General features: G+C 37.1%; 1 long non-coding RNA gene across 3 annotated transcripts in view; it reads right to left on the minus strand.

Annotated features, from left to right (window-relative positions):
* Positions 1 to 17,595, minus strand: part of LOC131495332 (uncharacterized) — a 148,141-nt gene that overhangs the window by 77,364 nt on the left and 53,182 nt on the right. For all 3 annotated transcript variants that reach the window (XR_009253899.1, XR_009253898.1, XR_009253897.1), the window contains one exon: positions 14,955 to 15,067. This is a non-coding gene — a long non-coding RNA (uncharacterized LOC131495332). The remainder of the gene's footprint in view (positions 1 to 14,954; positions 15,068 to 17,595) is intronic.

Consider the following 17,595-nt stretch of genomic DNA (forward strand, 5'->3'; position numbering starts at 1 on the left):
AAATTGAAATCTTTTATCTGATTGCTTTTAAAAATTCTCTTCTTTTTGGCTTTTAGTTGTTTTATTATGATCTTCCCTGGCGTGCTTCTCTGCATATTTTCCTACCTGGCATGCACAGTACTTCTCTAATCTATGGCTTGATGTTTTTCAACAGTTGGGGAAATTACCAGCCATTATTTCTTCAAATATTGCTTATACTCCCCACTCTCTTTCTTCTTATCTAGGACTGCAATTACACATTTGTTAGACTTTCTTACTATGTGCTATATGACTCTTCTAATCTGTATTTTCCTTTGTCTTTCTATATTTTATCCAGGCTTTTTTTGCTCACTTATCTTCCAATTTATTAATTCTATTTTAAAATGCTATCTATAATCTGCTTTGAAACTCTACCAATTTTTAAACTCCGTTATTGTGGTTTTTAAGATTTCAATTCAGTTACATTTACAGACTCCAGTTCTCTGCTGAAACTTTTCATCGTGTCCTCCGTTTTCTTGAAAATATTAATCATAGCAATTTAAAAGTCCAGTTCTGATAACTCTAATAAATGGTTTTCCTATAGGTCTTTTTCATTTTTTTTCTCTGAGTATTGTTTTTTCTCTGCACTTTTACTCATTTGGTCTTGCCTACTGGAATATCTGATTATATTTTATGTAATACTAGATTGTGTATAATATTTTAAAGATAGTGTGAAGCTTTTAATGATGTTATTGCCCTGCCTAGAGCATTTACTTTGCTTCTAGTGGAACATTAGCCTAAGCAGATCACTTCACTCTAATCTGGGATTAGACTGACTTTAGGGTGTTAGTCTCTATAGCGGCTGATGCTGTTCATTTTTACTCCAGGTTTGTAGCCCTTTAAGGGTCCCAACTGAAAGCTTGGTTATTTACCAGATCCTTAACACCTTCACAGACTCCAATATCTAATTTTTGTCCCTTCAGTCCCATAAACCTGCAAAAGCTTCCCTCAGTTTCTTAATTTTTTGGCTGCTTCTGAATTGGGAAATATCTTAATGGGAAAACCGCACCAAATATTAGGCTCATGTCTATTATTTGAAGATCTCAAACCCTCAATTTCTAGTCCCAGTGCCATCAAACATTTTTAAGTTCATCCCACTGTTCAAATTATTGTTGAAATGTTGATCAGATACAAACTATTCTGGCATGACTGGAAGTGAAAGATTATCACCCTAACATGTTATATCTGGATTGAACTGAACACTTTTTTGACAGTGTTTAACTCATGAACACTAAACAATGACAACCTTCAAATTAATACTTAGGAATAATACTTGGGAAATGGTCTTTTTAATATATTATTTATTTTTTTAACATTTATTCATTTTTTGAGAGAGCAAGAGTGGGGGAGGGGCAGAGAAAGAGGGAGACACAGAAGCAGAAGCAAGCTTCAGGCTCTGAACTGATAGCACAGAGCCTGATGTGGGGCTCCAACTCACAAACCACGAGATCATGATCTGAGCCGAAGTCAAAGTCGGATGCTTAACTGACTGAGCCACTCAGGCGCCCCTGGAAATGATCTTCTTAAAGGAACATTAAATATATGTGATTTGTTATTCAGACTGCTAATGGACTTTTTAATTTAAACTCTTCACATAGCCTACTCTTTCAAATAATGCAATGATAAACATCTTTGGATGTATACTTTTGTGTCATGATTTCTTGATTATTTCCTGAGTAGACTTCTGAAGGCATAATTTCTTGGTCAAAGTTGTAGACATTTTAAAGCACTGCCACATTTTTGCCCTATTGTCTCCAGAATAATCTAGCTATTTACGTGCTAATAATTAGTCTTAATTTTATGTGTGTATCTTTAACTTTGTGGGTTTTTTTAATTTCCAGAAGGATCAGGAAAATATTTGTATCCTGGAAAATACTTTTCCCCACCCATCATCCAGTCATAAAATTTATAAAAGGAATTTTTATTTTATTCTTCACACACGGCAAAAAATCTCTTTGAGCTTGGTTCAAAATATATTAAATTTCGTCCATAAAGATCTTTTATTCCTAGCAACATGTTTGAGTTTATATCAAAGAGGCAGTTCCCATGAAATTCATGTTGTAATGCTTCAATAATTGCTGAAGTAGAGCTCTGGTGAGGAAAGTCTAACAAACAGAAGAGTAACTTAAAATTGTGCCCAAGGTGTGACATTTCCAACATATGTGGGTGGCATAACAGTGTTTCTGCATCTTCTGTTGCCGTTCGTAAAACACCATTTGGGCATGTTTAATAGAAGCCAGCATATGGTTCAGCTGAGGGAGGGAAAAGGCTCAAAAAGCTCGAGTTCTGTATGTTGGAGTGACAGGACCAAACGCTGTGTGGCTATCTCTTTAAGAAGCTACAGGAATACGGGGTGGCCTAGGGCGCCTCAACCAGGGAGGCTCACTTCAAATTACCAGCCACGTCTATTATGAAGTGTTGAAAAGAGAAAGAAAAACAAATAATAACGTTACAAAATAAAGTTTATTTTATCAAAATTAAAACTGCTTCCTTCTCTCCACTGGAGAGTAACCTTGAGATGGAACAGTCTGAGGATTACATTGCTGTAATCCCTTAGCAGTTAGTTCCACAGCGGGAGGCGCCTGCTACAGACAAAATTATAGGGTTAGGAATGTGCACAACTCTGTGACCTGATTGGCTGACTATTCCTCAGGGCTTTTGAATCAAATATTTATACATCTAAATGAGAGCAAAGAAAGGAAAATGGTTCATAAAGAGAGTCCCAGGGCATGTATTATTGAAATAACAGATGGAAATATTATATTTTTGAAACATTCTTTCTATAAAGAAGTCTTATGAAGCGTGTTTTGGTAGGATACGCTGAGCCAAAAGCGGAGGAGGGAGACAGAGAGAGGGGAAAAAAAAAGTTTTATTTTCAAATATTTGGTGTCAGCAGTATACAAAGTTCGTGCTTCCCCAAAAAAGGCAGGTCTCAAAAGGCACGGCAGCACAATGTGTCTGCAGTTTCTATTTTACATAATGGTACCAGGGGAGGAATAAATACCTCAGAAAACACTTGATTGTCACTGCCTAGTTTGTGTGTCCAGTCGCCTGAGTGTTGGCCCCTGACGTCTTTGCAGATGGCGTATGGCCTCTTGTCACTGAATTTTTCATGTTTCCTAAGATGATTGAAAGCTAAGCTAAGATCCAAGGCATCCTCTCAGAAAAGCTATTGGCCACCTCATACTTGCTGAAATTTTGGTGACAAATAGGTTAAGATTGCAGATTTTCTGCCACGTGGGCAATGTTGTTGGACCATTTAGTCAGGGTTTACAGAATAAAAATGCAGGCAGGCCGTACAAGGCAAAAAGCAAGCAAGCAAGCAGGCAGGCAGAAGGCCAAATGAAAAATTCATCACACTTGCTTTATTTTCCTCTACATGGGAGCCTGTACCCATGACAGGATCAATAGTTCAGATTTATTCTGTTGTCTTTCCAGGAAAAATACCCCACTACTAAGCAATCAATGTGACGCATTCATGGTCAGTCCAATTTCTCCGCCATTTAGCTCTGACGACATGGTTCAGTTATTTTGCAGGTCTCAGCTATTAATTGGATCTGCTATATGATGATGTGATTTATTACATGGCAACTGGCAGTTACTCTGGCCAAGGAAAGGAAAAGAATCACAGGAACACAATTATTTTAACCCTGAATCTAGACATGATCTGTATCTACACACACACACACACACACACACACACACACACACACACACTAGCCTGGGAGAAGAAGTAATAGTTACGATGCAATAAATAAGGGAAGTTCACTCTCACTGAAGTCCAAGCTATTGATATTTGCTGATCAGGTGCTCTAGGTATTAGTAAGGGTTTGAGGATTTAGTTTTTGTATACAGGTTCTGAGCACCAAACAACAATTGGCTGGCAAAGGTTAAAAAACCAGTAACCTATGACTTCTGCAAAATCAGAGTGGACAATCAGATGGTCACCTCTGTCGAAAGAAAGAAGTGAGGAAGAGAAAAAGGGACAGCAACTCGCTCCCACCCACCAGTGGGGCCACCTCAGAGCAAAGCAGAAAATGCTTTAGTAATGGCTCCTTGGGTGACAGCATCTGCTCAGGGAGTTGGCTCAGAAGGCCTCAGAAGCTCAGGGCCGTAGCCAGCAGCAGTAAGGACTCTTGGCAGAGCTGCTTCCTGTACCTCTTTTGATCACAGGGCTCAAGCTTGGAGAGGTTTTCACCAGTCTTGTGGTTTCCTGGTCGTGCGTCAGTACATTCTGGCTGAAACACTTCACTTCCTTCAGGCCAGCCCCTCCACCAATGGCTCCCCGCTCCATAGCGCATTCTCTCCAGCTTTGAACTAGACTCCAAGGACACTGCTGGCTGCAGCAAGAATCCTAAACGAGAGGCTTGCAGCTGGGATACCAGCACTGCTCTTCTTGTGACGAGGAAGTAGCAAGGGGGAAAAATAGATCCAATGGAATCACACGAAAAGTCCACTGAAGCAGTGAGGCACAGAATATCATGTGTGGTTCCCATGCAATCTCTTTTCAAAGGAAGTCTGCAATAGAATTACTTGGGCAACTGGTTAAAATACAGAGATTTCCAATCTAATCTCAGGCCTTCTAAACCAGAATCTCTGGGTGGGGACGGGTAATCTGTTTTTTAAGAAGCTCCTCATAATTCTGAAGTTTCGTCACTGTCTAGTGTCATATGCCGAATTTCATAAATTAGGAAACTTCAGGCCCAGAAAAACGGGGTCACTTTGCTAAGGTAAAACAGGTAACTTGAATCTCACATACTGCTCTTTCTACTGTACCACACTGTTCCCCACTCTTTGTTTTTGTGGTTCTGTTTTGGGCTTGGGTGTTAGGCTCCTAACCATGGACTGTTTCCATGTGCTTTGTGGCCCTGAGTATTTCTCCAAAGAGGACTCATTCTGCTTCCACAGGGCCCCTTTCAAATCACACTACCCTCAATTCAGGTAGTACTGGAAAAATATGTAAGTTCTAAACAACTATCAAAAGAGGTAGTGCTTTTGTTCAAAAATTGAAAATTTTCATTCAGAAGTTTCAGGGATATATACAGAACAAAGTTTCTGCTGCCTGATTTGGGGGAGTGGTGCAGAGTAGGAAGAGTTGAAAGGAAGACCAAAGAATTTCCTAATGAAAATGGTTTATTTCCCTCTTGGAACTGAATGGTATAAGAAACATTAAATTTTGCAATGGATCAGAAGCATCGTAAGCTGAAAACAGTACCAGGAACAACATAGGTTTTTATCATTCACATGTTACCCACTAGAGCTTAGATTGTGCTGAGAGTCAGGGACTATCTCAGAGAAGTCATAGTTCCATGTGATTAAATACTTAATTGTAAATGTATGGATGATGTTTTATAGAGTGCAAGAATAAAACTGTGTTGCGTAATACAACTTTTGGAATCAGCATATCTGAATCAAAATCCCAGATCTACCACTGACTACCTGTGTGGACTTGAGGAAGTTATTTAATTTTTTTTGAGGCTTAATTTTGTTATCTATAAGATGAAGCCTGACAGGGCTCTTAGGAATATTAAGGCATGGGATGGGGAAGGAATCAGTGATGGGGTGCTGAAGTTATTCAAGAAAATAAAAGGCAAAGCAAAAAAATGTATATGAACCAAGATTATCCAAGGGGAAATACATTTAGACTAATAAGACCAAAAGAGTAACAAACTAAAAATATTTGTAGGATAGTTAACCTAAAGTCTCCGGCTGAGTGTTTTTACCAAATCTCAAGTTCTGTGCCCAGAGGAAAAACTCTACCCAACCCCAGGAGTATGTAAAGATTGTTGAGCGTGGCTTGAATGTATGCAATGGATAAACTCCATGAAATTAAGGATTTTAGCTGTTTTGTTCACTTCTGTGCCCAGTGTTTAGTTGTAGAATGAATGAATGGATTGGTAGGATCTAATAAGGGCCAAAAGCCTTCACACCTCAACAAGGGAAGAGGCTGATGAATCTGTAGTGAATATTTATCACAGGGTTTGATCCCACGACCCTGGGATCATGATCTGAGCCAAAATCATGAGTCGACACTCAATCGACTGAGCCACCTAGGCATCCCAGAGAAGTTCTGATATTAGTAACAAATTGCTCAATAAATAAAGTATTACTATTATCTCAAATTAGATGACATGTTAAGATAGCTAGAAGTTTGCCTTAAACACTTCTAAAATATTGCTACAATATAATGGAGACTTGGAGGATAAGTGTTGGAAATAGAGAGCAATTTAATAAATCCTTCTTGTATTGAGTTGAAGCCCAAAGCCATTACAGAAATTAAGAAAGAAAGAAAGAAAGAAAGAAAGAAAGAAAGAAAGAAAGAAAGAAAAAGAAAGAAAGAGGAAGAAAGAAAGAAAGAAAGAAAGAAAGAAAGAAAGAAAGAAAGAAAGAAAGAAAGAAAGAAAGAAAGACAGGGAGGGAAGGAAGGAAGGAAGGAAAAGACAAGTAGCAAAAAGAGCACAGGATCAAATACTTAAGCCAAATTATAAGTAAGCGGAAACCTGTGGTTATTTTGTAGCTTACTTTCTCTTAAAATACACTTTGCATAGCAAGGTCAAGTTAGTGACTATAAAATGAATCAAACTGTCATAAAGAACAAGCAGAGCTCCTACTTCACAGCTCTCTGCTGTATGTCCAGCGCCTTGGTCAGTGGAAATGATGTGACATGGTGGGTATGAGCTCAGGCCTGGGTCAGAGAGATGAGGATTTGTCCCTCCCTAGTTCTGTGACTTCAAGCAAGCCATTCAGACTGACTGGACCTTGGTTATTTTTGTTTTTCTGCAAAAGAGAGATAAGAATACACACCTCACAAGAGTTTCATAAAGTGTGATCCAGAATCTGGTACGTTCTAAAGGCTCAACAAATGGTAACTGCCATTTTCATGATCATCATCGTTAATGTTTTTGAGATATTGAAATAACTCAGACGTATCATTTAGAAATGTGCTACATGATTTGGTGTGGAAAATGGATCCGGGAAATACGGTCATTGCTGGGCCCCCTGGGAGAAAGACCTAAAAGTTCTATTCCCCAGCAGCAGTTGGGATGGCTATATTTAGCTTTTATATATAACCTCACAGTCACACAAACTACATGCAAGTTTTACTATACACCAATTAACTTTCTGGTTACACACAATAGATTTTACCTTTTGCTGATGGAGCAACAAAGCAAAGAAAAAGGAAATACTTGGCCTGGGATCCTAAGATGAGCCATAATTATCATAACTCCCCAAATCCCAGCCCTGGGTTCAGCCAAACAAACTAGGGTTTCCATGAGGTTTAACAGTGAGTCAACCCTGGAGATATTTGGGACAATTTTAAAACAATCCAAGTCGACTTCATATTTTTTACATTGTACAAAAGAGTGAACTGAAACAGAGGAACAGGGAATACAAGACAGTGTAGTAAAGGAAGCAAGGAGTCTTTTAGGTTCTGCTGTAAAAACAAAGTAGATTTGATTCATGAGCTATAGGAAGATTATTCTGCCAACAGAGAACCAAAAGAGTGAGGTCAGTTTCAGAGAAAAATGATTAACATGGTCTGTGTGGTTACTAAGGTGGTTGCATGGAGACCTAAAATTTTTTTAAATAAAATAAGAAATATTGAGTCAAATTCTGAGAGGCTGGAGAATAGAGAGAACACAGATGTAGCAATAAGGAGACCTGGCTCTGTTCATCCGGAATTTCACTGCTTTATGGAATCACAGAGTTGTTCTAGAGGAGGTATCTAACCTAACCCTCCAGAATGCTTAAAAGGACACAATGAAAGTTTTTTCTAAAGAAGTATTTTAAAAACCACCCACATTATCTATCTCCCACCCCCCCGCTGCCAACCAAAAAAAAAAAAAAAACCTGGAAAAATGTAACCCTAAATCCCATTCTCTTGTACCCACAAATAAATGTTTATTAACAGTGGTATTAGATACTACAAAATATTCAAAGGCCTATAAAACATGGATTCTACAGTTGGAAAATTCAGTTAGAGGGTAAAACATAAAAGGATATAATTATATACAGATAAATCAAGACATAATTTGATAAATTACTAAAAGATTTCTATAGAAGACTGCTATAGAAATCCATTCAAGTTGATGAGAGGCTGCTGAAAGCTGGAATAATCAAGGGAAGCAAAATAAAAGGAAGTTGGATTTGAGTTCAGACATGAAGGATTTAAACTGTTAAAGTGGAAGTGTGGGGGCTTTTATATTATACTGTAGAGTTAGAAATTTACCTTATGGACATGGGGGAGAATTATCCAAAATTTTTTTACATAGTAATGAATCTTTGGGAAGAGTCATCTAGCAAAAGTGGTTAGAGGGAGATAGTAATAAAGGAGACTCATTAGAAAACATTTGTGATGGTTCAAATGTAATAAAAAAAAGTGATATAGTGATGGTTGTGGGACATAAAATGAGACAAAGTATGTGAGAGATGTTTTGAGAGATTTCTTGAAAAAAATCTACAAAATCTGACAATTGATTAGGTGGAGAAAGTAAAGATCAGTATAAAAAACTAGGCAAGAGTGACTGTGGTTTTAAGCCTAAATTTAGAAAAACATGGTACCATTTATAGACTGAAGATATCAAAGGGGAATGTTTTGGCAAATCTTGAGAATAAAATATTCAGTAACAGTGCTCAGGGAGTGGTAATAACTGCAGAAATCAATATTGGCAGTTATGTTCAAAGATGTCATAAGAAATCAGGGGAATCTAGAGGAAATGGGAGACTAGGAACCAAATAATTTAACGCCATATTTGACAAATCCCAATTGTCTGTAAATATACCTACCTTGTGGACAGGGCATCACCTACTGTGACATAAGCAGCATAGCAACTTCACATGGCCTTAGAAAAATGAATAGTATAATTCGCTTAGATGTTACCAAAACCCAGGTACCCTAATGTCATTCAGGGTGTATGTGGAATATGTCAACAGAATTACTTTTGTTACAGTACATTCTAAGAATGATGATTTATTGCCCTAATAACTGACAAATACCTTAGTAATTATGGTAGGCAGAATAATGGTCCCCAAAAGATGTCTATGTCCTAATCCCTGGAACCTACAATATGTGACCTTACATTGCACAAGAACCTTTGCAGAGGTGATAATGTTAAGAATCTTGACAGGGGGAGATTACTCTGGATTAGACCAGGTGGTCTTTTTTTTTTTTTTTAGTCCTTTTTTAGTAGAAGAGGCACGCAGGAGAGTCAGAGTTAGAAACAGATTTGAAGATGTTATGTTTCTAAATTTGATGATGGAGAAAGTGGCCATAAGCCAAAGAATGCAGGTAACCTCTAAAAGCTGGAAAGGGCAAAGAAACAGATTCTCCCCTAGAGCCTCTAAAAGGAATGCAGCCCTGTCAACATTCTGATATTAGCCTAGTGAGGGACTCTTGCTGAACTTGTGACCTACAGGTGTAGGATAATGAATTTGCATGTTTAAAGTCACTAAGTTAGTGGCAACTTGTTACGGAAGCAATAGGAAATTCATACAATAATATCACACGTATATTCTGAGTGATACATGCTCACTGTAGAAAATTTAAAAGATTTTTTTAATGTTTGATATAAACATCAAACTTCCCCAGCCATGACAGAACAACTAGTACCTGCCTTGCCTTCCTGTCATAAACTGCTAGGAAACTGGACAAAATATAAGAAATATAAAAAGCAACGCTTTTTCAGGCACAGGGCTGTACTCTCTACAAGAAATAAGGAAAATAAAGTGAGCTCTGCAATCCCTTAGCTTTCTTCCTGAAAACTTTTGAGACCACATTTGAATTCCAATCTTTTAGAATGGAGAGAGACCTTTCTGAACACCCACAGCATGGAGTAGAGACTCAAGAAAGATTGCACCTTAGTTGCAGGACTAGACTAACTCAAGACTTCCACTAAAGAAGCTTTAAAAAAAAAAAATCTGGGTGCGCCTGGGTGGCTCAGTCAGTTAAGCCTCTGACTTGTGATTTTGGCTCAGGTCATGATCTCACCATTCATGAGATCAAGCCTCGGGATTCTCTCTTTCCCCCTCTCTGTCTGCCCCTCCCCTGCTCATGCGCTCTCTCTCTCTTCCTCTCTTTCCCTCTCTCTGATTAAATAAATAAACGTTTTATGTTTAAAGCCTGAAAGAATTAGGCTGAATCACAATCTAAATCTAACTAGCATTCAAAACAAAATGCAACATCCTTTAAAAAAAAGAAAACAAAATGCACAGATTCATCAAAGTAACAGTCACCATGTCCATCAACCAATCAAAAAAGGACTAGAGAAGCAAAGAGGTCTGGAAATATAACCCGTAAGTCAAAGAAAAATGAATCAATAGAAACAGATGTAGAAATGATGGAGATGGTAGAATTAGCAGACAAGAATATTCAAACAGCTCTTATAAATATAATTGTGAATTTCAATTAAAACATAAGGACAAAAAATGTAGAACCTGTAAAAAAATCAGATTGAACTGTAGAGATGAAGTTCCTCTCTAGAGTTTCACTCGATGGGAATAACCTCAGATTAGACACTCGATAAGAAAAGATCAGTGAGGAGTGCCCGGGGGGCTCCGGTGGTTGAGTGTGCAATCAGTTCAGGTTGTGATCTTTCAGTCGTGAGATGGATTCCCACATCAGGCTCCACACTCAGGACAGAGCTGCTTAAGATTTTCTCTCTCTCTCTCCTTCTGTCCCTCTCCCCCACTCATGCTTTCTCTCTAAAAAAATTTTAAAAATTAAGATCAGTGAACTTGAAAACCTATCAAGAGAGACTGTTTAGATTCTAGAACACCAGGAAAAAATGGCTTAAGAAAAAGAGAAGACTTAGTGACTTGTGGGACAACATCATCCCCTTAACATACATATATAAATGGATTCCCGTGGAAAAACTATTTGAAGACATAAAAGCAGAAATTTTCCCAAACTTGATAAAAGGTATAACCCATACGTCCAAGAAGCCTACATAGTCAATAAGCAAAAGAAAAACCATAGGAAAGTATATCATTATTAAGCAGTCAGAGAAAAAGCCCCATTACATACAGGGGAATAAATATAAGAATGACTATTGACTTTTCACTAGAAATAAAAAAGCAAGGAGACAATGGAATAGTCACTTTGAAGTGACTAATATAAAATATGTTCATCTAGAATTTGATAGTTGAGAAAAAATAAATTTCAAGCATGGGGGTAAGTGAAAACCTTTAAATATAAACAAAAGCTGAGAGAAGTTGTCACTAGCAAACATCTACTAAAAGAAATATTGAAGGATGTACTTCAGGCTAAAGGAAACCAGATGGAAACCTGGATCTATATAAAAAAACCTTTTTTAAAGCTGGAAATGGCATACATAGATAAATATACAAGATCTCCATTTACTTGCCATTTACTTTGTTTTTTAAAAATCAACTGTTTAGAGTAATAACAACGTACTTGAAGACTTATAATATGTGTAGCAATACAATCTATGACAATATTAGCATAAAGTGTAGGGCACAGCAAATGGAAGTATATGTACCGCGGTAAGGATGCTGTTTTACACATGAAGTAGTATCGTGTTATTTAAAGGCAAACCTTAAGAAGTTAAAGACATATGGGCACAGTTTCCATTCAGGTCACGGTCTCATGGTTTCAGGGGTTGAAGCCCTGTGTCAGGCTCTGTGCTGACAGTGCAGAGCCTGCTTGGGATTTTCTCTCTCTCTCCCTCTCTCTGCTTCTCCCCCACTGACACTGTCTCTGTCTCTCTCGAAAATGAATTAAAAAAAAAACAAAAAAAGAAGTTAAAGATGTACACTGTAAACCTTTGAGTAATCACTTAAGAGAAAAAAAGAGATATAGCTTGCTGTCTCAGTTAAAAGGCAGAAATTACACTGGATAAAAAAGCAAGACAAAACTATATACTGCCTAAAATAAATGCATTTTAAATATAAAGACAGAAATAGGCTAAGAATAAAAGAATGGGGAAAGATACACCAGCAAACACTACCATAAGAAAGGTGATGTGGCTATTCGAATATCAAAGTGTTATTTCAGAACAAGAAATATTAGTAGAAATTTAAAGACCATTTCATAATGATAAAGGGGTAAGTTCACCAAAAAGATGTATTCCTAAATGTGGATACAGTCAATAACAGAGCTTCAAAAACAAAAACTCATAAACATCAAAGGAGAAATAGAAAAATCCAAAATTATAATAGGATGCAAAAGCACAGCTCTCTCAGCAATAAAACAAGTTGACAGAAAATCAGTCTGTAAGGTTTGAATGCTATCAAACAACTTGAAACCAATTTGACACATACCAACAATAGCAGGATAGACGTTTTGTTCAAGTATAAATGGAACATTTTCCAAGATAGACCACATACTAGGCTATAAGACAAGTCTAGAAAAGTTAAAAGGACTGAAGTCATACAGTATATAGCTTCTGATCCCAAGAAAATTAACAAAGAAATTAGTACCAAGATATATGAAAATTCACTATATTTGAAAATTAAACAACATACTCCTCAATAACCAATGAATTAAAGAAGAAAATTAGAAAGCAAGTAAGATAAAATTTCAACTCTATGAAAATGGAAACACAAGCATATCAAAGTTTGTGGGATTCAGCTAAATCAGTGCTTGGAGATAAATTTACAGCTATAATGCCTATCTTGGAAATAAAGAATGACTGCCATTGGTAATCTAAGCTTTCATTTTAAGAAGGTAGAAAAAAGATGATACTATTAAACATAACAGAAATATAAAGAAGGAAATTATAAAGAGCAAAAATCAGTAAAATTGAGAAGATAAATTCAATAGATAAAAATAAAAAGTCTAAGGGCTACTTCTTTAAAACATCAATGAAAATTATAAACACTTAGCTAGTTTGATCAAGAAGACAAAGATTTTCACTAACCATAATAGGAAAAAAAAAGATGAACTTGACTTAATCAACATTTTCTTAAAAATCAACTTCTGCTCTTCTAATGACATCACATGGAAATTAAAATGAAAACCACAAATGGGGGAGGGTGTCTGTAATACATATATCTGGTAATACTATACCAGGTAATATGTAATAGATATATTTGGCTTGTAGCCGAGTTTATATATATAGAAATATTTATCTGTCACTCTTGCAATTATATAAGAAAACAATCCAATTTTCAAAAATGGGTAAAAAAAATTTGAACATACCTTTTGGAAAAGAAAATATAAAAATGGCCAGTTAGGGGAAAAAGTTTTCTACATCATCACTAATCAAGGGAACACAAAGTATTGCTACACATGCATTTAGAATGGCGACAAAATGTAAACTATCAATATCCGCTCTTTTTTATGAATGAAAAGCAATGGATACTCTCATATACTGATGGTGGAGTGTGAAATGGCATACACCCTTTTGAAAAACTGTTCAGCAATTTGTCTGACAGTACACTTACCATTTGGCCCAGTGATTTCATTTTTAGATATTTATCAGCAAAAATTGAAAACACATGTCCACAAAAAGTCTTGTATATAACTGCTCAAAACAGCTTTATTTATAATGACCCCAAACTAGAAACAACCTAAAGGTCCAGTAAGAGGTAACTGGATAAGCAGATTATGAGCACTACTCCACCAGAAAAATAAAAGGGGAATGAACTACTGACACGAGCAACAACATGAAGTTTCAGTGACATTATGTTGAGTGAAGAAAGCCAGAGACAAGAGTACATCCTCTTCTATTGTACGTACATTTTATTGTACTGCCGTATATTCCGTTATATGAAACCCAGAATAGGCGAAAGTCGTTTCTGGTGACAGAAATCAGGTCAGTAGGTGCGTGAGATTTGTTGACAACAAATAGTCACAAGGAACCTTTTTGGGCTGATTTTCTGCATCTTAGCCCAGATGATGGTTACATGGGTTTATATAATTGTCGATGCTTATTAATTTTTCACTTAAATTATGTGCATCTTATTCTATGTAGTTTATGTTTCAACAGCATTCATTTTAAAATAAAAATATATACAAATCATCTATAAACCTACCACTCGATTTTGTTACAAATACTTGTAATTTGCCCCAAAATTTTACTCATAGTTAAGATTCTATGCATTGCATGATACCATTTTCTCTGCTTCTACCACTTATAGTCAATTTACCATGTCACCAATTATTATTTGTAGCATTAAATAACTTATTGATCCCTGCTATGTTAGTTTAATAAAACAGTATCTTATGGTTTAGATTTTCATGTTTTCACTTTATAAATAACATTCCAGTGCTCATCTCTGCACATTAATATTGTTCACATTTGCATCATTCCTTTGGGAAAGATTTCTAGAAAAGAAATACTGGGTTAGGTTAAAAGACAAAGGAAGGAGATATTTTAATATGTGGCTCCTATTATTCTGGAATCTGACTTGTAAGAATTCAACTTAGAAGCTTAGCCATATTGAGAAGCCTAGCCTGAGATTCTTTTGTTTGGAAGATACATTTTAGTTAATTAGCTGCTTAGGAACTAGGGCAAGACCTCAAGGAAGAGTTAACAAAAGAGGGTTTGTTCTGTTGCTGGTAGACCCTTTGCTTTGTTTTGCTGAGTCCCATTAGGATTCATCTATGAACATCCGTGGCAGGAGCTAGAGGGGACGTGAATCGTTCCACTGACTCCTCATGGTTCGCTCTCCTTAGTCCTTCAGCTTTCTTTCAGATGTCTCCTTATCAGAGAGGTCTTCCCTCGCCTCTCTATGTAATTTAACGACCTCCCTGGCATCTACACACACACACACACACACACACACACACACACACACACACACATACACATTTTCTTCTCAGCCTGATGCATTTTTTCTTCACGGCACTTACCATCATCTGACACCTACCACACACAGAGTAGGGAAAGCAGGGATTTTTGTTTTGTTCATCATCGTTATTATTATTATTATTATATTATTATATTATATTATTATATCATCATTATTATTACCTCGAATGCACCTGTTCACAGGAGGCGAGCGACTGCCTCACCATAGGTCCTCAACTATTTGTTGAATGCAAGCTTGAACGAATTGAGGAACTGTAAGTTGCTGACAGAAAATCCTAGAGGAAAACAAAAATAATACAAGATTGTTCTTGTGTTTGAGGAGAAACCAAAACAAAACAAAAGCAAACAACTATTGGGGAAGAATTAAAATGTCTACTGGAGATGTTTGTTAGCCAAGTGTTATATTTAAATTGTTTTATAAGTTTACGATGAAAACCCAAGACCTGCCTCTCACTCTTGACAAAATCTCTAGTTAAATTTACAATGAGTGGATTTAGGGGGCAAATGTGAAATAGGCTGAGTTCTACAGCAAGTCTGACAAGGGAAATGCAGAGTCAAACAGCAAAGCACTTATAAAATAAATTTTTTAAAAGCACTTGTGGATTCTTCAGTTCTTAATCATAGATAAAGTTGTAAAGAATGATTCACCACCTGGGGCACCTGGGTGGCTCAGTCGGTTAAGCTTCTGACTTTGGCTCAAGTCATGATCTCACGGTTCATGGGTTGGAGCCCTGCGTGAAGCCCCACGAGACACAGATTCTGTGCCTCCCTCTCTTTCTCTGCCCTTCCCCACTTGTGCCCGCTCTCTCTCAAAAATAAATAAACATTAAAAAAATGATTCATCACTCATGATTATGAGTACATGATTTTTCATTTATACACATTTCAATTATACACATTTAGGTATAACTACTATACTTTTCAGAATCACACAAGAGATATAAGAAGAAAATGAATTTTATCATGGCAGACACTAGAACAATATAAATAACCAAAGCCACTGAAGGTAACTGAATGATAAGTTAAGGTATTAAAATTTATAAACCATTCAAGTACTAAGTCCATAAACTCTTGAAAGGCATATTGGAAATAGCAGGCTAAGCTCATGATTAATGAAGACAATTTGAAAAGATCATATTTTCTATTTGAAAGTTTTATACGAAAATCAATGTAGTTCTTTCTTTATCCTGACTAGGTAAGACTGAGAACACCATAAAATGAGTATCTTCACAGGAAGGCATTTTCCCATCAGCATAATAACACATTTTACAGATTCCTAGATTACGGTAGTAGTAAAAATTCTAGTTGATTGCTTATTAGTTCAAGGTTTCTGTCCAATGAAATTGATAGTTACTATATCTTCTTTTTTTAATTCTTTTAACAGTTTATTTATTTTTGAGAGAGACAGGGAGAGTGAGCAGGGGAGGCGCAGAGAGAGAGGGAGAGAGAGAATCCCAAGCAGGCTCTGCAAGAGATCATGACCTGAGCAGAAACCGAGAGTCAGATGCTTTTTTTTTTTTTTTAACATTTATTCATTTTTGAGAGTGAGAGAGACAGCGCATAAGGAGGGGAGGGGCAGAGAGAGGGAGATACAGAATCCGAAGCAGGCTCCAGGCTCTGAGCTGTCAGCACAGGGCCCAACATGGGGCTCAAACTCACAAACTCCGAGATCGTGACCTGAGCTGAAGTCGGACGCTTAACCGACTGAGCCACCCAGGCACCCCTAGATGCTTTTTTAAAAAATGTTTATTTATTTTTGAGAAAGAGAGAGATAGACTGTGAGCAGGGGAGGAGCAGAGAGAGAGGGAGACACAGAATCTGAAGCAGGCTCCAAGGCTCCAAGCTGTCAGCACAGAGACCCAGGTGGGGTTTGAACCGACGAACCGTGAGATCATGACCTGAGCTGAAGTTGGATGCTTAACCGACTGAGCCTAGAGTCAGATGCTTAACCGACTGAGCCACCCAGGTGCCCCAGTATCTTCTTGATTCTACGATGCCTTTGACAGTCATATACACTATTAATTTAACAACAACTGTGGACACAAGAATAAGTAAACAAATGTAGTAAATATTCACATTGAATATGAGATGCATTCCAACCATGAGAAAGGTCAATTTCAGGCAAAGTGCATCTTATCATTGTGAAAATACTGTGCTATGAAAATAGAAGATTTGAATTCAGCACGTTCATTGCTTCCTGGTTTTGAAACCTGTATTTTGAAAACTGAATCTTTTTGGCTCAATTGTCTGACTCTAGAAGACCATTCTCTTCTTCCTTGTGAGGCAGAGGAAAGGAGGACTGAGGAAGAGAAGAGTAGACCAGATGATCTTTGAAGGAAGCCTACAGCTCTAAGGTTGTGGTTCTATGTTTCTTGACAATACAATTACTAGAAGGAAGAAGATTCTAATGTGACTAATTCATGCAAACACTTGTGTTGATTTTCATTCTGATCCAAATCTTGATCACACTTCTTACAGAATTTCTACCTTTGCAGCCCCTGATTTTAAGAGGGCCCCTGAAGTTGTTGATTTTAGAGATCGGTAAGTCATTCTTTCTACATAAAATCTTCGACGACAAGCTCCAATAGCCAAAGTAGACACAGCTTCCAATGAGCAGGACGGCAGCCCCACTTCTAATAAGTTAATCCAATGGTTTTTGTCATGAGCAAAACAAGAAATCATGTTTTTAATCATACTAAAAGGTCTCTGCATCTTGTTAACATCTGGAGTTCAATCACTTCTGTGCTAAAAACTGGGGAATGCTTCAGCAGGGCATAAATCTTGCCCCTCATTGTACATGCGA

Source organism: Neofelis nebulosa, chromosome 15, assembly GCF_028018385.1.
Source record: "Neofelis nebulosa isolate mNeoNeb1 chromosome 15, mNeoNeb1.pri, whole genome shotgun sequence".
Classification (NCBI taxonomy): domain Eukaryota; kingdom Metazoa; phylum Chordata; class Mammalia; order Carnivora; family Felidae; genus Neofelis; species Neofelis nebulosa.